Genomic DNA, 27,532 nt, shown 5'->3' with positions numbered 1-27,532 from the left:
TTTAAGCGTAAATTATAATTGTTGTTTAAAAAGAGTTTGGCGTCAAGCTACAAATCTTGGAATGGAAAAAAAAACAGTGTAATTGTAGATTAACACCCTTAGCAAAATCACGCCCAATAATAATTCTAGCTTTTTATATGATTAACTAGGAAATCGTGGGTAGAAAGAAACTAAACAAATTTAATGTAAAACGATCCCCATTTCCTGGCCATTGTAACGTTTATGGACTTAACCATATTTTTCGACATTATAGATAAATATTTTTATGACAATTTCCTGTTGTGTTACGATTTTGCTATAGATAAAACAATGTTGTATTCCGAAATGAGTGTGGGATTTTATGTTTCATTTATTTGAAAAACAAATGCCCTAATTTAAATTCCAAATTTTTTTTGGTGGGGTGGAGGGTCACAGAAATTTTTATTTATTTAATTTTGGAGGGAGTGATGAGTTCTTACGATTTTCTTTTACTACGTGTATCCAAAACTTTGTATGATATTTTCATTTATATTTTTCCAGTTTTTATATATGTATAAAAAATGGAAAAATATAAATGTGTCATTCATATTGGTGCTATTACTACCTGTGCCATTTTTATGTAAATTCACTATTTAGAAAATGCGTAAGTAGTTGACAGACGTGTATGCAATTGTATTGTTCATTTTCTTTTTCTATATTTTTTTTAATTTTTTAATTCTGTTTTTCCTCGCGTCTTATTCTTGGTCTTCTTTTTTGTAGTTTATCTTTTTTTTTACCTTCTTTTTTTTCTTGTTTCCTTAATTTCTCATAACCTTTTCATCCCCTTCTTTTCTATTTTTTCTGTTTCTTTTTGCTTTCTAAGTCGACCCCCAAGAATGAACGAAAAATAATTTTCCTTCCCATTTACCCTCAACCCCGGACCACTACAACTATCGCCCCCTTTCCTTTCATCCGAATTTCTTTTGTCTGCACGGGATACATATTCCATACACCGGGGGGCCCTGTCAAATAGCATTACATCAGAACGTCGAAGAGGAGAGACGAAGAGGGTAAGACGAGGGTCGAGGGGGGAATAGCGAGATTTGAGGAATGGCCACGCCGTCTTCCACCCAACAGAATAGCGGGCATATGTCTTTTGTGACTCTACCATAACCTACCATACCCTGGCCCTCATGGACGTCCCTCTTGACTGCTCCCCTCTTTAAACTCAATCCCCATCCCCGCCTCATTACTTGTGGGCAGCGTTTATCAAAATAAACGCCCTTACAACGCCGAACGAATAACAGAGAAATGACATAAATAAATAATCGTTCGGGTTTGTTTAATTTATTTGAGTTCGGCTCCCTACACTTAAGGATTTTCCGAAGCGAAGATATACTGGAAGGGTTGGGATCGGGGGAGAGAAATAGAGTTAGAGAGAAGAGAAGATAGTGACGAAGAGAACATGAAGAACGGAAACTCGTATTGAAAATAATCAGGCGGGACAATATAACGAGAGAAAGAGAGAGTGACTGTAAGAAAGAGATGGGGAAGAGAGAGAGTGTGATGGTTAGAGTAGAATGGCGAGAGAGTGATGGTGATGGTTAGAGCGAGATATAGAGAGGAGTGATAGGCACAGAGAAATAGATGGAGGGGTGATGGAAAGAGAGAGATGGCAAGAGAGAAAGGGAGATAGCTAGAGAGACAGGCAGGCAGGTGCAATAAAGAGAATAAGAAAAGGAAAATGGACACGGAAGAAAACAAAAAAAGTTAAATGGCTGAAAAACTCGAGGGGGAGAGAAAGAAGTGCGGAGGGCATAAATAGATGAAGAGAATTGAAAAAGAACACAAACAGAAAAAAAGCGTCATCTTAGTAGGAGAAAGAAAATAACGAAATGGAAGGAAAGAGTAAAGGAGTTAAGTTGTAGGTTAGGGTAAGAAAGAAGTCTTCTGAATCATATGAAGAAATGGAATAAACATACAAAGAGAAAGTTGAAATTGCTTAAAGGAAGGAAGAGATAAAAATGAAAAACGGGGAGAGAGAGAGAAGGTAGATGAGGAAGAGATAAGGAAAATAAGAGAGTAAGAGGTGTACTAATTCAAAATGAGAGTATACTTTGCGAACGAAATGGGTAAGATGAAAATGAAGATGAAAAGCCAGACTGTAAAAACAAAGAACAAAGAAAGAAAAAAGGGAAGAAGGAACGGAATAATTGAGGAGAAGCAAAATTGTGGTCGAGTGTCGCGATATCAGAACGATTGTGATGACAAAATCAAATCTGATTCCTTTCTTTCTAGAAATTGTTGGAGACTTATGCATAATTAGACAAAGGAATATGTTGAAAACAAACTATTCCGATTTCAAACCCAATATTTTCCATTTTCCTCGTTTAAAATTCTACAAACATACAGCTGCTTTCCACCTATGAATAAAATATCAAATTTTATCAACTAAGCCGTCCACAACGAATAGTTTACAATGGTTCATGTGTTCTAACATTAAAGAACACCTCACAAATTATCAGATCCACAGGCCTTGATGACGATGAACTTTATTGTAAAGCGACATGCAATACATTTTTTTAAGTATGATACGTTTTTAATGTTCGCTAAGCGATGGTGAACTCCTTTGATACTTAAGCAATTATTATTTTTACCGAATTTCAGAGTGAAGATTCTTCGGAAGTTGGATTTTCCACAGAAAAATCATGCTCTGTCCTCCATCTAGATTTATCCACGACTGACCGAAGGCAGGAAAAATGGAATGTAGCATTTACACAGAAACTAGAGATACTAGAGAATTGATAATGCTCTAAATTTATTCTTTCAAACTTTCTCATATATCTGTGTATGTGTGCGTATATATATATATATATATATATATATATATATATATATATATATATATATATATATATATATATATATTAGGAGATTTGAAAGAAGCATAGTATCGGTTGTCATACCACACTTCATTTATCTTGTCCTTGACCAGTAGTGAAGTCTAGATTGAAGCGAGATTTATTATAGAATATATATATATATATATATATATATATATATATATATATAATAGTTATTATTTTAATAATTTAATGTCCATAGAGATGTAATTGATAGTCCTTATTATGAAAATTACTTAACCAAACCACAAGTCGAATGGTTCGAACCCTGTATCAAAGTATTATAAACTCCGGCTTTTAACCACCAAGCTGCCCTTACGACATATCAAATACATGCACTTTTTTAAACGGAAACACAACCAATGAGATTCTTGAAGTGTTCTGCTCTCTTGAAAAGGGAGAGAACATCACAACATTATTTACTTTTTATATTCAGTTTAGTCTCCTTTACAGGACTTCACTCATCAGAGCTAAATATCTATTATTTAGGAAATAAATATTTTAATGCCCATATCGTTTGTGTTTATACGTTATACTCGTCAATACAGAAGTTACGTAACAGTATATATATATATATATATATATATATATATATATATATATATATATATATATGCGCATGTCTACCGATAGATTTTAAAAGTTTCTAGCTTACTGTGCGATTATGTTTTGGTAAGTTCACACATTAATATTAGTAAGATCGCGCCATAAAACATGTGCGTTCAATGATGAAAATGTTATTTCACATTTAAGTGTGTCAGAACGACGGATGGAGAAAGTCTTTTATATAAATGTATGGAGACATCTAGGAAAACTTAGCGTGATTATCAAGGAAAATATTCTTTCAATACGAAGTGTAGTTTACAGACTGTCAAAGTCTTGTAATACGAATGCGTCTGTCCAAGGCTACCAAAATGTTCTTAACGTATTTCAAGAATGTTAGGATAAATTAAGCAACTAATTTTTGCATATTACATATGTATTTCGTATATATTAAAAGTTATAACAATATCTTGCTCGTTATTTTTTTCCTAACGCATTTAACTTGTGATGACCAATTTCATCGTACTTCTAACTACACTTAGTGTAAGTCATCGTGTTACATCCTCAGTTAAATCTGTTACACACACACCTATATATGTATACATATATATGTATACACACACACATACACATATATATATATATTCATTGAATACTCATTTGATTTATTGTAAAATATGTGTTTTAAAATACCAAATAAGAACTGACTGCAAACTTTGCACCAAAATTGGCCGTGTAACTGTGTTTTGTGCTTGACATTGTTATTTAGGGAAAATGCGTGTTCTGTAAGAATTTATATTCTATTTCATAATAATATTTCATCTGTTCTTGCAATTCGATCTGATTAAAAAAAAATCACTTCTCAACATCTTTAACATAAATACAGTATGATTGCTGCTACTGATTTAACTGTATCTTATCTATGCAATTTAGCTGAATCAAATCATTTGCATATAAGCATTAAATTTTGTGCATTTGTTTAAACTTTGATTGTATTGTCACAGTTGAAGGAAAAATCAGCCATCTGGCTTTCAGATCGGAATACTATGTGATGTTGTAAGCGGATTTCAGTCAGTCATTTAGTTTTGTGTCGCCAAATCTGGAAACAAGATTTATCTTCAAGTACTTTGTAGTGCATGTCCATTTCGCGTCCATCCAGGTGCTAATTTATAAAATACTGTCACTCCTCACGTGAAATTACAGCACCAATGTTAAACCGCTGATTTACATACATAAACAGTATGTGTTAAATACTGTCTTCCAGTATCCCTGAAATATTAACGCTTTAAAATGTTATCTAAAAGCGAAGTATGAATGCACGAAAAATAAACTATATATATATACTAAATCGAAAACATTGCTCGTAATCCACCTAAGGTAATCGTAATATTTTAGCGGGTTCATGTTCTTCACATACTAATCAATCATCACTTATCAAGGCTCGAATGCGACTCGAGGTTAATGGTCGATAAGGTTGTCAGTGGGCGATTGACTCTTGCCAATATTGATTTAAATGCTCAGAATTTGATTATTTAAATAGTCGGATCAGCAATAATGTATTAAGATTAGATTTAAAAAATGGCATATTGTAGTCCGCTGTAATGTTTCAGCGTGGCATTATATTTTACAGATGGAGACTTCTTGGAAAGAAACTTTGTTCATGGTAGTTCTGTTTCATTCACTGTACATGGATAAAGAGAGAAAACATTTTATAGAAATTGGGGCCAGACGAGATTTCGCTGTGAATGTCTTACTAGGAGCAATAATATATTAGAGCTTAGTCGATACAGTCTATAAATAGCAACAGAGAAAGAAAATAATATATCCATTTTAATGAAAATTGCGGAGGTTGCATTATGAAATGACCCAGGTCATTGAAAAACTTTTCGAGGGAAAATGTATCCTTACATCTAATGAAGGTTTCCACAAACACATCTTTCGATTCATTTGACTGAAAACAAAGCACAAAAAATACAGCAAAGTTTGTATATGAATAAGATAGAGGGGACGTTAAAAAATTTGAATGCTAATTTTTTATTTCGATTTTTATACTCACCTATCCACTCCCGAACAACATCCAATAGTCTTGTTAATTATGAGAATATTTAGTTGCACTTTATATGTTTTTATTTAATAACTTAAGAAGTTTGGAAGAAAACTTTTCTGGGGAAGATAACCGTCTATTTCTTTTAGTGGGAAATTGTTGTTTTACTCTTGATTAGATTTTCCCCTTTGGTTTCGTTTGCTCACGCTTTACTTCCGTTGTCATGCTGTCCTTAAATCACAGTTTGACTGGTTGGAAGAACATCATGTCCGCATAGGAAACCATTTGTTATTAACTCTCCACACGTGGCCAGTCGATATGCAGTCTCTTCTGAATGAATTATCTGTTTTTCATACTGAAAAGGGAGGGCGTAATGAAACTGTTTAAGGGATTGTCTTTTGAGGCGTATGATTTCACCAGCATCCTGTGTTCAAGATGTATTTTCAAGTGGCCATTGATGTAAGCACTGGCTTTCCGAAGGAAATAACACACGGAATTACAAAGTAGCCGGCAGCCATAAAACAGATATTTTTAAGTAGAACTAAACCAAAAACCAATAAAAACAAAATTAAGCACGAAGAAAATATGACTACACATGCCTTCCAGACCTTTACCTACATGCGTCGAGAATTCCAGTAAGATCGTCGGTTGCCATTAAAGCTAATGCAAATATATTAAGTATAAGAATAGAACAGTCTTCATGAGTATACCAACCGCAAAGAGTGTTCTATTCTTATTATTAACATAATAAGTAAGGTTTATTATATAGCTTCTACCGATATGGTAATGTGTAAAAAATCTGAATACTATAAGACGGTAAGGTTTGAATCTTAGCTTGAAATACTTTTTTGCATATATATATATATATATATATATATATATATATATATATATATATATATATATATATATATATGCATAAATTATATTCTTTCTCCATAGATAGATTTATAAGAGTTTGAATGAAATGCCTCAAAGGTCAATTCTGGACCCAACACATTTTTTGATATTCATCAATGCCTTGAAATCACACCGTATAGCCATTCGTTAATATTTATACACTAGCATTTCGGCCCGGCGTTGCCCGGGTGTTTGGAGGTGTATGCTGAGCAAAAAAGCAAAATAAAAAAACGGTAATTTTTTTAACTTTAACCCCTATTATGCCCTCTTAATATTTTTTGTTTTGGGCTCAAATTGAGTTACTAAGTTAGATACATGTCTAAGGAACCAACATCTAAAATGCCAAGTGTTTAGACTCAAAATTGTCGGAGGAGTTTGGTAGAGTTCTCAAAAGTCAAATCGTTGTACGTTGACCCCTTAGCAGCGAAATTTCTGGTCGAAACCCGATCACATCGATTTTTCCAAATCTCAGTACCCTGTATATCAAATTTTGAGAGTGTAGACTAAAAATTGACAGAGTTATTGCGAAGGGAAATGTACACAGACACACACACACACACACACACACACGTTCACTTTTATAGATATATATATATATATACTAGCATTTCAGCCCGGCGTTGCCCGGGTGTTTGGATGTGTATGTTAAGCAAAATAAAAAGTGGTAGTAGGAAGGCAGGCTCGAACCTGTACCGCAAAGGAGGAACAGAACGGGGTAAAACCTAACGTTTATGCTGTTACAACCACCGCCAAGCCGGAAGTAACATTTTTTTAAATTAAGGCTAGACAATCTAAAAGAGAGGATAACTTTAAAAAATATCGGAGAAAAGTGCCCCCCTGTAGAAAAGTGCTTAGTTGAAGGGGAAGATATTAATGTTTTTAGCCAATTTTTCGATATTTGTCTTATGAAAGGTCGAACTTTAAAACGATACTGATCTTGTTAAAATCTGTCGCCTCTATTTAAAGTTTAAGGCAGACATGCAAACATACATACACACATACATACATACATTTATATATTGGTAACTAAAAAGTTTCGACCCAAACTGATGAAAAAGCTTTCCCTATCTCTGAATACCCTTTATGTAACATTTCAAATATTTAGACCAGAAATTGTCTGAGTAATTTGGAAGAGCCCGCAGAGGTCAATTTCTTTTAAATTTGACCCCTATTATGACCCCTTAAAATTTATTGTTTTGGGCTCAAATCAAGTTATTAATTAGATCCATGTACATAAAACTTATATATAAAATTTCAAGTGCGTAGACCCAAAATTGCCGGAGGAGTTTGGTAGAGTTCTCAAAGTTCAAATCGTTGTACGTTGACCCCTTAATCGCCCAATTTCTGGTCAAAAACCCACCACATCGATTTTCCCAAATCTCAGTATCCTTTGTATCAAATTTCGAGTCTGTAGACTAAAAATTGACAGAGTTATTGCGTAGGGAAATGTACACAGACACACACAGAGACACACACACAGACACGTTCACTTTCATATATATATATATATATATATATATTACAAATTATTAGCTTTTCAAATGTTATAACCGATAAATAACTATAAACCGTTTTAATGTTTATATAGTTAGGATAGGTGGAAGAAAAACATCGTATATATTTCATTTATAACAACACTAGCATTTCAGCCCGGCGTTGCCCGGGTGTTTGGATGTGTATGTTGAGAAAAAGAAAAATCGTTGACATCTATGCTGATGACACGACCATCTATGGCAACACATCAAAGGCCGTAAATGACAAAGTTCTCTCTAATTCTCCCTCCTCTGATCTTGAGCACGTGGTACAATGGGGGAAGAGGTGGCTGGTCACTTTTGGTGCATCTAAAACCAAGCTTCTATATTTACATCATCAACGCTCTGATCCCCATCTGGCATCAATTGAAATGGATGGTTCTCGTCTTGGGGAGGCTCCATGTTTTGACAAGCTTCTGGGTTTGACCTTTACTCTTGATCTGAAATAGAACACATACATCAAATCTGTTGCCAGGGACGCTGCGAAAATGGTGGGATCCTTCTACCGGTTGTGAAGATATCTCACTACTGATGCAATTCTATATCTGTATAAAAGCCAAGTACGTCCAAGAATGGAGTACTGCTGCCACATCTGGGCAGGAGCTGCTAAAAACAGCCTATCCTGCTTTGACAGAGTACAAAATAGACTTCCTGGTTTAGTGGAGGATGCCCTTTTCTCTTCCCTGCAACCTCTCTCCCACAGAAGAGACGTTGCGAGCCTGTCTTTGTTTTATCGTTATTTCCATAGCAAGTGCTCGTCTAAGCTCCAATCCCTCGTCCCCCCTCGCCAATCTTTCACGAGAAACGCCCGTCAGGCTGAAACTACTGACAATAATTTTCCCCACTCTCTATCTGTGCCTAAATCCAAACGTAGATTTCATGAGCAAAGCTTCTTTCTTAGAACTGCACGCCAGTGGAACTCTCTGCCGCTTGCCTGTTTCCCACCTGATTAAAACTTTGACGTCTTCAAGTCCAACATAAACAAACCCCTGACAAACCGCCCCTTAAGTAAGACACTCTATCAAAACCCCCAATACTAATGATTACAACAATAATATCTCATTGATTACTGTACACGCAATAATCATTATCCCTGAGTTGCCTTCTGGCCTTGATAAGTGGTGACTCCCATGTAAAAAAAAAGATACTGATCTTGGAAAAATCAGTCGCCTCTATTGAAAGTTTAAGGCAGATATGCAAACAGGCATACATACATACATACATACATACATACACACATACATTTATATATTGGTAACTAAAGATTTTCGACCCAAACTGATGAAAAAGCTTTCCCTATCTCTGAATACACTTTATGTAAAATTTCAAATATTTAGATCAGAAATTGTCTGAGTAATTTGGAAGAGACCGCAGAAGTCAATTTTTTAAAACTTTGACCCCTATTATGACGCCTTAAAATTTATTGTGTGGGGCTTAAATCTAGTTATTAAGTTAGATCTATGTCCAAGGAACCTATATCTAAAATTTCAAGCCTAAAATTGTTGGAGGAGTTTGGTAGAGTCCTCAAAGGTCAAATCGCTGAACTTTACCCCCTTAATCGCCAGATTTCTGGCCAAAAACCGATCACGTCGATTTTCCCAAATCTCAGTACCCTGTATATTAAATTTCGAGTGTAGATTAAAAATTGACAGAGTTATTGCGTAGGGAAATGTACACAGACACACACACACAGACACGTTCACTTTTGTAGATATATAAAAGAGTGTACAAATGCAAGTATGTATATTTTAATTCATGTGCATGTTCTAAACTAAGAAATATATCTTTTCCAGGTTTCGCAGTTCATAACCCGTTGAAAAAAAAGGGTAACGTCACCCAAAATATATTTCACTTTCCACTGAAGAATAAAAGTAAACCCAAACAATGTGTTAACATGTGTAGGTTTTGGTTTCTGTAATAGTTTTCGTGTTTTATTCAAATTCATGGGATATTCACAAAGTTATGACAGTTAATTCTTTATCAATAAATTTCTACTGTCCATCGTTTTATTGCAGGTCTCTTAAAATCTTCTATTAGAGCAAAAATACAATGTCTAATCATGAAGACTTTACTGTTTATTATATGCTACCGGGGGTACACGGCGTTGCCCGGGTGTTTGAAGGTGTGTGTGCTCGGGCGGGGTTGGGGGTGTTTATCAAAACATAAGAATAAGCGTAAATGTTAAAAAAAAACTAACATAAAGCAAATGAACGTTGTTAAATGTAAAAAATCGGAAAAACAAAAAAAGAAAACAGAAAAACAAACGTTAAAACTTCTTTAAATAATCTGAAAATGCCCCCCTCCCAAAAAAAAGCACGTGAAAAATAGCTTCGGGAGGTACCCGACGTTGCCCGGGTGTTTTTGGGTGTGTGTGGTCGGGCGGGGTTGGTGGGTGTTAATGATAAAAAGAAAAAAAGAGAAGTAAAAAAAAAAACAGAAAAACGAACGTTAAAAAATCTGAAAACACATGAAAAATGGCTTAAATAACCCTGCTTCAATATTATAATTTTAAAAATCGAAAAGAAAAAAGACATCTCACACCACGATTCAAATCCAAAACCTTTAGATAATGAGGCCCCGCTCTAATTGTGTCAGTTTTTCAAATATTTAAAATAAATCAGGTTACGACGTCGGATGATGTATGGGTAGAACCAAACTCATCATGAGAGGACGGTTTTTCCTGACCCCGACCCCTGTAGAAAACTGCTGATTTTAGGTTGATTAAATTAACGTTTTTGGCCAATTTTTCGATATTTGTCGGGCGAAGGTTGGAAGTTTAAGATGATACCGATCTGGCAAAAATCCGTGAACCGCGTGGAAAATTTTTGCGAGACATACAAACACACATGCATACATACAAACAAGCATACATACATACAAACAAGCACACATACATACCCACATTTTCGCTTATATATATATACTAGCGGGGGTATCCGGCGTTTCCCGATTGATTGGGGGTGTGTGGTTGTTCATGAAGACCTAAGAATAAGCGAAATAAAAAAGAAAGCATAAAACGAACGTTAAACCTTAACTTTTAAATAAAAACAAAAAAGAAAACAGAAAAACGAACGTTAAAACTAAAAACAAAAAAAAAACACGTGAAAAATGGCTTAAATAAGTCTGTTTCGATATTAATTTTTTTTTTTTTAATCGGTGGGTACCCGGGTGTTTTGGGGTGTTTGTGGTCGGTCGGGGGTGTTAATGAAAACCTAAAAATAAGCGAAGTTAAAAACAACACAGAAGAACGACCGTTACGTGAAAAATGGCTTAAGTAACCCTGCTTCAATATTTAAATTTTAAAAAAATCGAAAAAAAAAGACATCTCGCACCACGATTCAAACCCAAAACGTTTAGATCATGACCCAACGCTCTAACCAACTGAGCTAACACAACGTACATGAAATTGTGTCAGTTTTCAACTATTTAAACTAAATCAGGTCATGACGTCATCTGACGAATACGTAGAACCGATCTTGTCATGAGAGGACGATTTTTGTTGACTCCCTGTAGAAAATTGTTTATTTCAGGGTGAAAAAATTAACGGTTTTGGCCAATTATTTGATATTTTTCGGGCGAAGGATGGAGATTCAATACGATACCAAGTTTGTTAATTTTTGTTCTGTCTGTCGAAAGTTTTTAGCGGACACACAAACACAGATACATATATGCACACATTTTCGCTTTTATATATATAGATAAACTAGCGGGGCTACCCCGCGTCGCTCGGGTTCGTATAAACAATGAGAAAATTGAAGTTGATTTTGAACATATTTGTTATTCTTCGGATAGAGGAATTTTTAATGTCTATGTATCATTAGCTTTTTCGAGCAAATGAATATTTTACCTACCCTAGGACGGGTATTACACGTATCAAATAATCAAATAATTGTACCTTATCTAGGATAAGTAATTTATACCATATATATGAATAAACAATGAGAAAATTGAATTTGATTTTGAATATATTTGTAATTCTTAGGAGTGAGAAATTTTTAATATCTATGTATCATTTGCTATTTCGAGCAAAAGAATATTTTACCTAACTAGGACGGGTATTAGGCGTATGAAATCATGTTATCTTACCTAGGGTAGATAATTTACAGCATGTATATGAAATACTTTTACCTTTGCAAGGACGGTGAATATGCAACACATATTTAAAATAATTTTACCTGCACTAAGACGGGTAATTTAAATAGATATATTAACCAATTTCCAAAACTTTTTTTACCCCAAAACGGACATTACTTTCTCCAACTTTACTCCCAAAAGAAAACTCAAGAGCACGTTTAAAATTAACATAATCATGCTTCTTTCTACCCACTACTACAACCATCACATCATTTCCGGATGAGTACATAAAACATTTTAACAAATATAGATCACCCTCTATAGAAACTGGCCTAGGAAACTTTCATAGAAAACCAACAATATATATATATATATATATATATATATATATATATATATATATATATATATATATTAATCTAATTGTGAGATAAGTAACTGTTTAAGCCATATCTGGCATCGACTTCACAAATGAAGTAATTTTGAGATAGAAAATTGTTTAAACCATTTCAGGAACGAACTTTATATTTCACCACCCTAATTTAATGCAGGGCGACGCTGATTATTCTGCTAATATATATTTGCCCCTATCTCATTCAATCCCGGGCAACGCCAAGACTTTTGCTAATATATATTTTCATCAATCTCCTTCAATCCCGGGCGACGCCGGGGATATTGCAAATAAATTATCTCACGTATCTCATGCAAGCTTGAGTAATGCCGGATGTTCTGCTTTTGTATAAGTGCAGCTATCTAATACAATCCCGGACGACGCCAAGTATTCGTCTATTCTGTATTTGTACCATTTAATGACCAGACTCCATGTAGCCTATCTTTGTTGATCTACATAAAGCAGTGGATATTTCCAATTAGTAACACATCTGATAATGACCAGGCTACATGTTGCTTCTTTGGTGATATAAATAAAGCATTTGATATTTCTAAGTGATCACCCATCTGATAATGATCAGACTCCATGTTGCTTAACTTTGGTGATCTACATAAAGCATTTGGTATTCCCAAGTAGTAACCCATCTGATAATGACCAAGACAATGTTGCTTAACTTTGATGATCTACATAAAGCAGCTGTTATTCCCAAGTACTCACCAATCCAATAATGACCAAGACAATATTGCTTAACTTTGGTGATCTACATAAAGCATTTGGTATTCCCAAGTAGACACCTATCTGATAATGACCAGTCTACATTTTGCTTAACTTTGTTGATCTGCATAAAGCATTTTGTATGTCCAAGTAGTCACCGATCTGATAATGGCCAGACTCCATGTTGCATTACTTTAGTGATACACATAAATTATTCTTTATTCCCAAGTAGTCACCCATCTAAAATGACCAAGACAATGTTGCTTAACTTTGGTGATCTACAATAAGCATTTGGTATTCCCAAGTAGTCACTCATTCGATAATGACAAAGAAATGTTGCTTTACTTTAGTTATCTACATACAGCATTTGGTATTCCTAAGTAGTAACCCATCTTCTAAATTGCAAATTTGGACCTGTAGTGCAGAAGCACATTCAAAATTGTCAAGTCTGGCCCATACTGCACAAGACCTTAAAAATTGTCAAATCGAACCTACACTGCACAAACACTTTCAAAATTGTCGAATCGGACCTATACAACGGAAGCACCTTAAAAGTTTTTCAAATCGGACCTATACCGCACAAGCACCTTAAAATTTTTCAAATCGAACCTATGCTGCACAAGCACCTTTAATTTTTTCAAATCAGATCTATATTGCAGAAGCAACTTTAATTTTTTCAAATCGGACCTATACGGCAAAAGCACCTTCAAATTTTGCAAATCGGACCTATACTGCACAAGCACCTTCAACATTTTGCAAATCGAACGTGTACTGCACAAGAATCATCAAAATTTTGCAAATCTGACCTATACTACATAAGCACCTTCAAAATTGTCAAATCGGACCTATACTGAAAAAGCACATTACAAATTTTGAAAATCGGTCCTATACTGCTCAAGCACCATCAAAATTTTTCAAATCGGACCTATACTGCACAAGCACCTTTAAAATTGTTCAAATTTTACCTATACTGCACAAGCACTTTCAACATTTTTCAAATCGGACCTATACTGCACAAGTTCCTTAAAAATTATCAAAGCGGACCTATAATGCACAAGCACCTTCACAATTGTCAAATAGGACCTATATGGAACAAGCATCTTCAAACTTATCAAATAGGACCTATACTGCACAAGCGCTTTTAAAATTGTCAAATCAGACCTTTGCAGTAGCACACGCACCTTAAAAATTACCAAATTGGACCTATACTGCACAAGCCCATTGAAATTTTTCAAATCGGATCTATACTGCACAAGCACCTTAATTTTTTTCAAATTGGACCTATACTGCATATGCACGTTACAATTTTTGAAATTGGAGATATACTGCACAAGCAGCTTCAAAAGTGTCAAATCGGAACTATACTGCACAAGCACCTTCAAAATTTTGCAAACCCGACTTATACCGCACAAGAACTTTAATTTTTTTCAAATCGGACCTATACTGCAGAAGCACTTTCAAATTTTTCAAATCGGACCTATACTGGACACACACTTAAAAAAATTTCAAATCGACCTATACTGAACAAGCACCTTACAAAATTGTCGAATCGGAACTATACTTCACCTATGTCATAGCGGGCGAGGCATAGTATTCTGCTAGTACACATCCACCTATGTCATACAATCCCCGGTGACGCCAGCTGTACTGCTAGTGCATATACACCTACTTCATCCAATCCTGGGCTATTTCGGATATTTTGCTAGTACAGGTATCCACCTATGTAATCCATCCCAGGCGACCATGGGCATTTGGCTAGTACATATATCAACCAATTTTTTTCCAATCCCAGGTGACGTCGAGTGTTCTGCTAGGAAAAATTCCATGAATTGTATCCAATCTCAGGCCATGCCGGGTAATCAGCTAGTATATATGTCATGCTAGTGTTATGTCATACAATCCCGGGCGACGTTGGGTATTTTGCTAGTACATATACACCAATTTTATCCAATCCCGGGCTACGCCGGAAATTCCGCTAGTACATACGCTGGGTATTAGGCTAGTACATATATCAACAAATCTTATCCGATCCCAGGCAACACTGGGTATTCTGCTAGGAAACATGCAATGTATTTCTACCTACGTCGGATAACCTGCTAGTACATAATACTTTTATATGAATTCCTTAACTCCAGTTAACTGAAGATTATATAAAAAATAACCTCCCAATACTAAGGATGGCTTTCTGAATAATAATGTTTTATTTCAAAATTTGGAATCAGCAGTTTAGCGATTTGTGATGTTTGGAATATGACATCTTGTCTTAATTTAATATACGAACAATTTATAATAAGCATTTTTTTACTTGGTCTTTTGGCTAAAGCGGTTTCATCTTTTGCCCCCACCCCCACCCCCACAAACGTCACTCGAAAATAAGGATGGTCTTCTAAATAATAATGTTTTTAGCTCAGATGTGAATTTTGGAATATGACATCTTGTCTCAATTTAGTAATGCATCTTTTTATAATAGAAGATAATGCTCGGTAGAAAATTAAGCTGTATAAGACGGTTACTAGGTCTTTTGGCTAAGATAAAAGTGTAGTATCTTGATTAGAATTAAAGCGGTCTCATCTTTCGTAGAAACAAACGTTACTCGAAAATAAGGAGGAATTATGCCTGGGATGTGATCAAATCTATTCACTCTTATTTCGTATATGTAATGTTTTTAGATGCATTGTTTACATGTTAAAACATAGTAAAATGAATCTCGTTTCCTGTCTAGACATCTCTCTCTCTCTCTCTCTCTCTCTCTCTCTCTCTATCTATCTATCTATCTATCTATCTCTCTGTGTTTGTGTGTGTGTCTCTCTCTCTTTCCCTCTCTCCCTCTCTCTTCGTCTTCCTTACTCTAAAGAGAAATAGTGTTACTAAAAAAGAAAAATGACGTTTGGCTTTGTTTGTTTTTTTTTGTAAAAACATCGATCGTTAATATTTTTTTAAGCGTATTTTTTTTACTTCACATTTTGGCTTGTGATTTTTCGTTTACCTATCATATCTAACTATTTATAACCTGCTAATAACTTTCGTAACGTTTTCGTAACGTTAAAGTTAATATTTTGATGTGTATGATAGTCACCTTTTTTACCGATAACAAAGTCTTATTATAACCAATGTTTTCATATACCGACCGCCATTACAGCTTGCTTACGTCAAGGTCATGTGACATGACTCAGCGTTTATTAAATTATGTATAAATATCGTTAAAATGTCACTTTTTTGGCCCCACCCCTGTAGAAAAAGAGCCGGCTGACTAACTTAGAGTGGACCTTTCGGGTCAAAAATTTGATATTTGTCGTCCGGAGGGTCGGGCTTTCATATGAGAACAAATTTGTGAATTTTTGTTCCGTCTGTCGAAAGCTTTTTGCAGACATACAAACACACATGCATACATACATACATACATACATACATACAAACACACATTTTCGCTTTTATATATATAGATTTCTGTTAAAGAATAATAAACAAAAGCACATCATAGGTGCTAAGCCTCAAATAAATTAATCATTTATCGCAATATCCACCATATTTATGATAATTTTAAACAACCTTTTGTCCACTGAAGAAGTCAATTGTTTGATCTGAAAAGGAGTTATGGTTTAGGCGAGAAACCTACTTTCCTCCACGGGGCATCTTTTGAAGTAAATTGCTCCCCCTCCCTCAGGAGCACCTCTTTTCAATATTGACCAGAAATGTTCAATGGGGTTAAGATCCGGAGAACACAGTGGACAGCTCATGAGGGGTTCTCCAAAGAAGCCCATAGATTCAAGGAAGGCTGCAGTCGCCCTAGCAGAATGGGATGGTGCATTCTCATGCATAAAAATCATCTGAAAACGATATGACGATCGCAGGTAATCTGACCATGGTGACAAATGTTTATCCAAAAAGCCGTGTACGCATTTCTGATAAGTTTTACACCCTCTGGAAGTCGGAATGGTCCAACTAACTTATTCCCGGCCAAAACATGATGCCTCCACTTCCTTCTTGGCGATGAATTCTGTAAGGGGTTGGAGTTCCGTTCGAGTTGCAGACTTTGGCCCAACCATCCGGATCTTCAAGAGTAGCGCGAGTCTCATCTGTAAATAGGGCACGTTGGAAATCCATTTTCATGTAATTCTGTGCCCAAGTCATTCGTTTTTCTCTGTTGATTGCTAATTGGCGGCTTTGGAAGAGTTTAGGTGCTCCTTGCCACCTCATTCAACACATTACAACGGGCCTGCCTGGATCTTGGAGTGATTCCAGCTCTTGGAAAAATGAAAGCACTGATGTTGTTTGTGTTTCGGTTGACTTCCCTACGAATTTTCCGAATATCACAATGTGAAAGGTTTCTCCTGGTGTCCTTATCTTTGGTGTTGGGGTTCTTCACGAATGGAGCCAAATTCTTAATCGTTAATCGCTCTTATTGTTATCATTTTAAAAAACCACAATAAAGCGATAGACAGTATAAATTACTTGATATATTTTACTTCGTAAATGTAGCATGAATTTGAATATCATTTTAAAAAACCACAATAAAGCGATAGACAGTATAAATTACTTGATATATTTTACTTCGTGAATGTAGCATGAATTTGAATATCATTTTAAAAAACCATAATAAAGCGATAGACAGTAAAAATTACTTGATATATTTTACTTTGTGAATGTAGCATGAATTTGAATAAAATTTTGGGAAATAACTAACCTTGAAACAGTCATTTGATGATACAATTTTCAGTTTTTGTGGCGTATATTAAGTGAAATACTGATATTTTATTAAATGGCAATAAAGCGATTGACGCAGTTTATATATATAAACAACAGCGAAACAGTACTGTATGTTGATGACTATAATGCTCCCTATTTTGGGATGAGCATATTGGGAAGTGATATACAAACGGCCATTAGCGTATTAAGCGACGCTCTTTGTGTAAACAAATCGAGCGGCAGCATTTGGACAATGTCAAAACATCGTTAATTCATTACCCATACAGCAGCAGTCATATAGCGCAATGGTGAGAAGCCTCGACTGTTATTTGGGTGGTCGGGTTTCGGTTCTGGTTTGATGCCTGTATAGCCGCACTTATGAGCTGTGAAACAACAAAACAGTATGGTATGTGGATGACTATACACACACATATATATATATATATATATATATATATATATATATATATATATATATATATATATTAGAATATTCATAGAATATTCATATATTTATATATATATATAAATTCGTGCTTCAACTGTGGATTTCGACTAATTTATATATATATATATATATATATATATATATATAGAGAGAGAGAGAGAGAGAGAGAGAGAGAGAGAGAGAGAGAGAGAGAGAGAGAGAGAGAAAATAAAAAGGAACAAACCGTATTATGTGTTCATCAACGTTTCGTCTTTATTTCGAGACTTCCTCTGGATGAATGAGATTAAGAAACCAAAAAATATACCAGTACAAAATATTTGAAAATGTTTCACGTGCACAGTGTGACGCAGTTCTATTACAAAGAAACCGAAAATTTATGTTAGAAATTCAAAAAGGAGGGGGGGCTGGCGCTGTGAAAGAGAAGGAAATTTTAGTGACGTCATATAGTCGTTAATTTAATTTAAAACTATGAACGCAAGTTTATATTCTATTGGGAAAAAGATATATCTGTTGAAATTCAAATATAAGTTTGTAACAGAAATGAAATGAGTGTTTTTTATGTAATTTATTGATTGAGATTATGTGTTAATTATTACAGGGGGTGTTTGAATGGTGTGAGAAAGTTAACCTGTGTCCACAGTTAAATAATGTTCTTTTAATAACAGTTTACTTATTAATGGCGTTATGTTATAGAAACCTCCACGTTGTTTAATAGTGCTTGAAATTGCGATAAGCGCAGATTCAAGAAGTCTCCGACGCGGTTTATTTGAAATAAATTTAACTACTTTTGCTTGTTTAAAGTCAAAAGTGTGGTTATGTTGCAATGAATGAGAGAATAATGCACTTAGAGAATTGCTATTTTTTATATCTCTTTTGTGTTCATTTCTGTTACAAACTTATATTTGAATTTCAGCAGATATATGTTTTTCCCAATAGAATATAAACTTGCGTTCATAGTTTTAAATTAAATTAACGACTATATGACGTCACTAAAATGTCCTTCTCTTTAACAGCGCCAGCCCCCCTCCTTTTTGAATTTCCAACATAAATTTTCGGTTTCTTTGTAATAGAACTGCGTCACACTGTGCACGTGAAACATTTTCAAATATTTTGTACTGGTATATTTTTTGGTTTCTTAATCTCATTCATCCAGAGGAAGTCTCGAAATAAAGACGAAACGTTGATGAACACATAATACGGTTTGTTCTTTTTATTTTCTCTATTTTGTCGGAATATTATTTCCATTATATTCATCATATATATATATATATATATATATATATATATATATATATATATATATATATATATATTAGAATATTCATAGAATATTCATATTATAACATATATATATTACAGTTTGATAACGCTACAGCCAATAAAACCTTGAAAACTACAGATTGAAAGTCCGACACTTCGAAATACGGGTCATCTTCATATGGTATTTGTACTCTGGTAGCTCAGGGGGCAGTATATTCGGCTCTCATATGTGATTTGGTTTGCGAATATTGAGTAGCTATTCTATTGATGAATTTAAATGAGGGTAAAACTCCAGTTTGTGTCATTCGTGGTCTCTGTCAGCTGCGGCGTTCTATGATTGTAGAAATATACAACATGATTTTTTTTTACTTCAGTCGCAATTCTGAGAGCTAACACTTGATCTCTATATTAGATAAATAGATATTCGCATAATCCATTAAAGTTCTCCTTCACATCTCAAACACAGACTTAGTAGAGTAGTTGAGAACAAAAGTTTCCACTCCTTTATTGGCCAATTAATTGTGATCTAGTATATCTTTCTTGTAGTCTCTTGGTCTTTCTGTATCGCAAAACATAAATTCATATAGTCTAGTGTTGTATCCAGCTTCGTGCAGTTACTTCCAATAACATTACTTAGAAGAAGTTGCACTATTCCTTGTAAAAACCAGTGTGGGTTATCCACACCAAGGAGATCTTTTAAAAACCGCGAATACTATTGTTAGATAATGATCGTTTAGAAGCAGTAACTATATGTGTATCTATCTGTTCGTCTCTTTATCTATCTATCTATCTATCTATCTATCTAGCGATGAGTAGACAACAGACATTTGAATGGTGAAATGTTCTGACATGTATCGAACTTTTTGACTGGGTCAGTTTGCACCGGAAAGTATCCGAATAGGGATGGACGTGACGTGTCAAGGGTCATGTGTTCCGGTTTGCACAAGCAAAGTATTGATTAAGATTTGATACGCTGAGAGAGAGATCGGCTTCTGAAGGAGACGGTTTCAGAATGGAGACATAGAAGAACTTTCCCAACCAAAGATCGTCGAACACTCCCTTTCTGCTGACGGGATGCTTAAAGAGTGAAAAAATCTTATAACACCATACATTCGTCTTGAGTCCCTGTCTTGAAGCGTCTTTGTTACAGCAGATTCCAGCTCCCCTAAGGATGGTTAGCGAATCTCCCAGAAGCGATCTGCGATATAAACAGGTATGTCTTCATGTCACGCAAACTAGACGAGTCACGGGTCGTTAAAATGGATATTAAAACACAAGGACAACAGCGCATTATACCACAAACACTACGTACATACATAGTCATATGAGTTAATTAAAATATATACTATATGATTTAGATAACAATAAATCGTTAAATTTGGTTGCCATAACCTTCTGTGGCCTAAAGTCGCAGATTTAATGAGACGAGAACCAGAAGAAAAAGACAAAAAAACAAACAAAGAAAAGACACAACGAAGAAAGGATAGGGGTCACATCTTGAACCAAACGCTAATAAGGATTAAAATCAATGAAATTTCTGCCAAAAAAGAATAACGGAAAAGTATCCTTATCCGATGTTGTCCTGGCAAACCCCTGTGAGAGAGAATGTTGTCTAGTTCAAATTCAAATTCTCTCGAGTAGGTATTCAACTTTTCTCCAGTAGGCAATGGAGGTATATATATATATATATATATATATATATATATATATATACATATATATTTATATATATGTATATATATATGTATATACATATGTATATATATATATATGACCATCCCTTTGAAAAAGCTCGCATAAATCGGACGAAAACAAAACAGCTAAGAAAAAAATTAAAATGATGTGAAATAGAATACAACAAAAAAAGAAAAATACAGAAGCAAAATGAGACGAAGAAATGTGTGTTGTCGAAAAAAATCGTTAAGGTTTACAAAATGGTGTTTTGCTTTCTTGTATTATCTGAAAAAAGTCGGTTTTTAATATGTGTTCAAAAGTAAAAAATGTTTTTTTATGATTGCTTTGTTGTTATTGTTTGATTTTGTAAATTGTGTTTGATGAAATTGAAATTGTTCATAATTGCTTAGCTGACACTGCATTATATAAAAGATAAAGAGAGAGAGAGAAATGAAGATAAGGTGACGACTACTATACAGGGTGTCTGTACACACGCGAGCCTCATGGTAGGGGCACCAAGTTGCTCTTTAGTTCGATAGAAGCGCTGATGGCGTGCAGCCTCTGGAAAAGTTTTATTACTAAGTAGGACTAATTCGAACTTTTTTTGAATGAAACTGTGTAAGCGATTCCGAATATTATTTCTTTATGTTGAAATGTTGTATTGGTTTTGATGATTTTCTCTTGGGGTAGTAAAAGATTGTTTGCCGACCCCAAAAACTTTGCTGACGTGGACATTTTGTGTTCTACAGATCTTTTTTTATTGTTTTTAACAGTTTATTCGTTATTAAACATGACTTTTTGAAATATTTGGTTAAAATTTTTTAATCGTTTTTGTATGTGAACGACTGTATGTGATTTTACACCATTTTGTACATTTTTTGTTGTTTTGTATTGTATTGTGCAGGTATGGCGAGTCGAATGGTCTTCGCTTGTGGGCATACTAAAATTTATGAGTAATTATGTAAAAGAAACGAAATAAGACAACATATTTGGACGGTATACCGAGAAAGGAAATAAAAAGAATATACAGACTATGGGGTTAAAAGATTTAGAAGTAAGCGATTAGTTAAGATTAGAAATAGAAGGAGTTTGTAACAAAAATCGGCAAAATTTATTTTATGTTTCTGGAGTGATTTGCGATGATATATATATATATATTTTTATTATTTCGAGATTCCATCGACAATAAGTAGTGTCGACGGGGAGCAAGAATGCTCCTCGCATTGGGGATTTTAATTTCTCCGGGCTGTGAGCCAGAGAGGCTAGTTGCCGTTAGCAGTTGGAGCATTGATTCCGCCACACAGCGAACAACATCCACGTGCACTTACGGCGAAGTTGAAGGATAAATGTCTCGGCGAAGTTGAGGATAAATATCATGGAGAAGTTGAAGGATCAATGTCATGGCCAAGTTAAAGGGTCTCTAAACTGGTTGCCGGGGTTGATGGCGATTAACGTTAGGTTAGTTAGAGTGTGGACTATTTCCTTTCCAAGACTTTGGTCAGATGATCGTGGATCTGAATGCTAAATTGTATCTTTTAAATTAGAGTGATGACCACCAGATAAGCTGTAAAAGGTCTGTCTCTGTTTTGTTTCCCAGAATTAGTAGTATAATTGAATGTGGATAGTGACAGAGGGTGTAAGGCCTGGGATGTTGAAGTTTTTGGTGCCAATAGTGGAAAATAGAGCATGTCTATAAAGCCAGGGATATAATTCGTCCATGTTGATGAGGCAAAAAAGATTCGATCTGTGTTGTTCCGGCTGATTGTTGAGGATTTTATTGACTACGAATAGTGTCAACGGAAGTGGAAATTGAAATTTGTTTTTTTAGAGACCATAAGATCATTAGGTACTGAGTTGTAGTTTCGACATGGCATTAAATGTGGATTTTACAATTGATTATGGTTTGACAGTTTTCTTTACCAGTCGTGTAGGCATATTGTAGTACACTAATTTAAACGAGAGAATTAGAAAAATGTATAGCGAAAATATACATTTTATTAAAAAAGGGTAGAGAAATGTTAGATATTAGCTGTGTAGAAGAAGTTAATTATTTGTGTATCTATCTATATATCTATCTGTGTATCTATCTATCTATGTCTATATAATTATCTATGTAGCGACATAAGAGCACGACAATAACAGTTCATTATACCACAAACACAATTTACATAGTTAATTAATCAAGAAAATATAAAAATAAGTATGATTTAGGTAAAAACACACGTATATACAACACTATGGGATTTTGAATATATATTTCTTTATTTTGTACGGAAAAGTATCCTTATCCGATGTTGTCCTGGCAAACCCCTGTGAGAGAGAATGTTGTCTAGTTCAAATTCAAATTCTCTCGAGTAGGTATTCAACTTTTCTCCAGTAGGCAATGGAGGTATATATATATATATATATATATATATATATATATATATATATATACATATATATTTATATATATGTATATATATATGTATATACATATGTATATATATATATGACCATCCCTTTGAAAAAGCTCGCATAAATCGGACGAAACGTTGAGTATTCAGGTCCTTTTACCTCCATTTTATTTCATATATATATATATATATATGTACAAACATATATATATGTATGTGTACAAATATATATATGTATGTGTGTGTGTGTTTGCGTGTGTGTCAGTATTAAAATGTCTCTATAAAGAAAGCTATACAAAAATGTTTGTTTCATTCCCTAAGCAAAATAGTAAGGCTAATTATCTTTTAGATTACATCATACAGAGAAGAAAATGCACTTGTAAATTTATTATTGTAATTCTGATATTCCTCGCTGATTTGGGGACCCTTTTTGCATGAATCTAAATTAAACTAAATATAGCTCACAATACCTAACTTTACGCTTAACAACTGTGTAATTATAATCGGTTAATTAGGTTATGATTGATTATTGTAATTATTTTAATTTGTATCAATATTACAAATTATCATGAATCGCCTCCAATCGTGTCCTATCCAGCAGAATTTAGCCAATGACCAGTTAGAAATAAACATATTCATCCATTCCTCTCTTAGATATCCTCATACTGATCCCATAGAAGCATGGTAGTATACAATAATGTATCCGACATAATAAACACTATCATGTAAAAACTCCTCGGGATTGACTAAAGCAATTATAAGAAGTAGAATTTCCGTAAGAGTGTACTCATCTTGAAAATGTGATTTTCAATTGGATGGCAATTTTTTTTTAGGATATGTCAAACATATACCGAAAAGGTGTTAATGCAATCATTTTATCACTTTATATTTCAATTCCCTGTGAGATAAGAAAAGACTAATTATTAAAAATTGACCAAGATTAGTCAAAACTACTCCATAAACATATTTACTTATTGATTATATTAATTTTAGCAGACGGTGTAAAGCAATACACTTAACTCAATATCAAACAATATTGATTTGTTTTAAATGGATGGATAATCTAGAATAAACTATAATCAGAAAAGGTGTGCTCGATTCGTAGAAAAGCAAAACAAAGAACGCTAATATTCATGAATGAAGCGTAATACAATAAATAATGTAACAATAAGGATACTGGAAAGTACGGTGGCCGATACGGTGTGAACATAAAACAATCAAGCATTAGATATATACATGATGTAAATAGCTTACCCATGAAATATCTTTCAGTACTTATATTTTTCTCAATAAAAGGGTAGTGCTTTTTTGAGGGAGTCGATACGTCAATTTATCGCAATAAGAGACCTTATTCGTCATCGATTGATAAGTTGGTCCATATGTAGTCCATTAATTTGACATAACAGGTTGAATTAATGCTTCTTATTTTAAATGTATACACTCACCTCTATTAGACTCGTTTTCATCGGTTGATATGTTACGCTTGAATTTAAAACCGAATAGAATGTTTGTCGGTTAATGGCGCTTAATTCCAAATGGTATTTTAATTGGTCACGTTTGTTTGATGTCGCAATTTTCATAATTTTGATGTTTGTCGCGCTTAATTTGAAATTGCTATTTGCTTAGTCCGCCATGTTTGCTTCAATTGTTATTGTCCGTTTTGTTTATACTACTATTTTTGTTTGTCATTTATTTAAAACAGCGTTTTTGTCGGTTTGTCGCGCTTAATTCATCAAGCTCTATTTAAAAATAGTGTTTTAATAGGTCTATAACGCTTGCTTAATATTGTAATTGTAGTAGCCTGTTCTGTTCGTACTACCACTTTTGTTCGTCACGTTAATTTAATAAAAATATTTTTTTCTGTTTGTCGTGCATTTTGTTTTTTTAGTTCGTCGTGCTTAATTTCAGTATGGTATTTTTATTAGTCCGTCACGTTTTCTTGATATTACAATTTTTATTGTCCGTTTTCTTTATACCACAATGTGTTTAGAACAGCATTTTTCTCGGTTTGTCGCGGTTAATTGAAAAATGGAATTTAACTTAGTCACGTTTTATTGATATTGCAATTTTGATTGTCCGTTTTCTTTATACCACAATGTGTTTAGAACAGCATTTTTCTCGGTTTGTCGCGGTTAATTGAAAAATGGAATTTAACTTAGTCACGTTTTATTGATATTGCAATTTTGATTGTCCGTTTTCTTTGTACTATTATCTCACTTTTATTTAACACAACATATTAGTCGGTTTGTCGAAATTAATTTTAAAATGGTATTTTAATAGGTTCGTAACGCTTGTTTGATATTGTGATTTCGATGTAGTTTTTGCTTTAGTTCTACTTCCATTTTTGATCGCCACGTTTATATATTACAATTATTTGCGGTGTGTCGCGCTTAATTTCAAAATGGTATTTTGATTTCTCGGTCACGTTTGCTTAATATTGCACATTTTATTGTCTGATTAGTTCATATTAACATTTTTCTTCTTCACGTTTACTTAAAACAGCATTTTGCTGGTTTGTCGCGCTTAATACACAAAATTGTTCTTGGGTTGGTCTGTTTTTTTATACAAACAGTTTGTACGTGCCGTTTATTTACAAAAGCATTTTTCTCGATTTGCGTAGTTAATTTTACAATTGTATTTAAATTTGTCCGTCATGTTTTCTTTGGTATTGTAATTTTGATTGTCTGTTTTGCTGGTACTACAATTTTTTTTCGTCAGGTTAATATCAAAGTACATTTTTGTCGGTTTGTGGCGCTTAATTTCAAAATGGTATGTTAATCGTCCGACGTTTGCTTGATATTATAATTTTGATGATAAATTTGTTTCTACTACCATTTCTGTTCGGCAGGTCTTTTTATAACAAACTGTTTGTCAGTTTGTGGCTGTTAATTTAAAAATGATATTAATAGGTCCGTCACGCGTGACTGATATAATTTTCTGGTTTATTTATTTATTTTTGTCTTTCCATTTTGGAAATTTACGTTTATTTATTTAAAAAATTTCTGTCGTTTTATTCGCGCCTAATTTCAAACTCGCATTTCGGCTGTTTTTTTTTTGTTTTTTTTTTTGTTTGTGTGTGTGTGTGTGTGTGTGTGTGTGTGTGTGTGTGTGTGTGTGTGTGTGTGTGTGTGTGTGTGTGTGTGTGTGTGTTTTTTGCTTCGTATTGCACATTTTATCGTCCGTTTTGTTAGCATTACCATTTTTGTTCGTCAGGTTAATTAAAATTTTTGTTAATCTGTTTGTTTGTCGCGCTTAAATTCAAAATTGTTCTTTGGTTGGTCTGCAACGTTTGCTTGATATTGCAAATTTGATTAGCCGTTTTGTTTGCATTATTTTTGTTTGTCACGGTTATTTAGAACAACCTTTTTTGTTTTGTTTTTGATACATAATTTCAAAATGGTATTTTTATTGGTCCGTCACGTTAGCTCTATATTTAAATTTTGATGGTCTGTTTTGTTCCTCGCGTTTGTTTAAAACAACAAATTTGTCGGTTTATCACGCTTCATTTCAAAATAGTATTTTAATAGATATGTCATGTTTTAATAGATATGTCATGTTTGCTTGATATTGTAAATTTGATAGTTTGTTTGTGCAACAGCATTTGTTCCTCACGTTTAATAAAGACAACACTTTACACCGTTTGTTGCGCTTACTTTCAAAATAATATTTAGGTTTATCCGTCATGTTTGCTCGAGGTTGCAGTTTTCGTTGTCTGTTTTGTTATACCACCATGTTTGTTCGTGATGTTTATTTATAGCAGCATTTTTCTCGGTTTGCCGTGCTGAATTTCACAATCGTGTTTAAATTGGTTCGTCACGTATTCTAGATATTGCAATTTCGATGGTCCATACTGATTGGTTGTACTACTTTTATATTGTTGAACGGGGCAATATATTTGTATATACACTGAACGGACATACTGCGTAGGTATGTGACAAAGGGTTCATCTTAGTGTGTGTGTGTGCCACTAAATGTCTATGGTACTGCTTTACTAATTGAACCCTAACTT

Source organism: Euprymna scolopes, chromosome 32 (genome assembly GCF_053919585.1).
Source record: "Euprymna scolopes isolate OS-2025 chromosome 32, ASM5391958v1, whole genome shotgun sequence".
Lineage (NCBI taxonomy): Eukaryota > Metazoa > Mollusca > Cephalopoda > Sepiida > Sepiolidae > Euprymna > Euprymna scolopes.
This window is presented reverse-complemented; position numbering follows the sequence as displayed.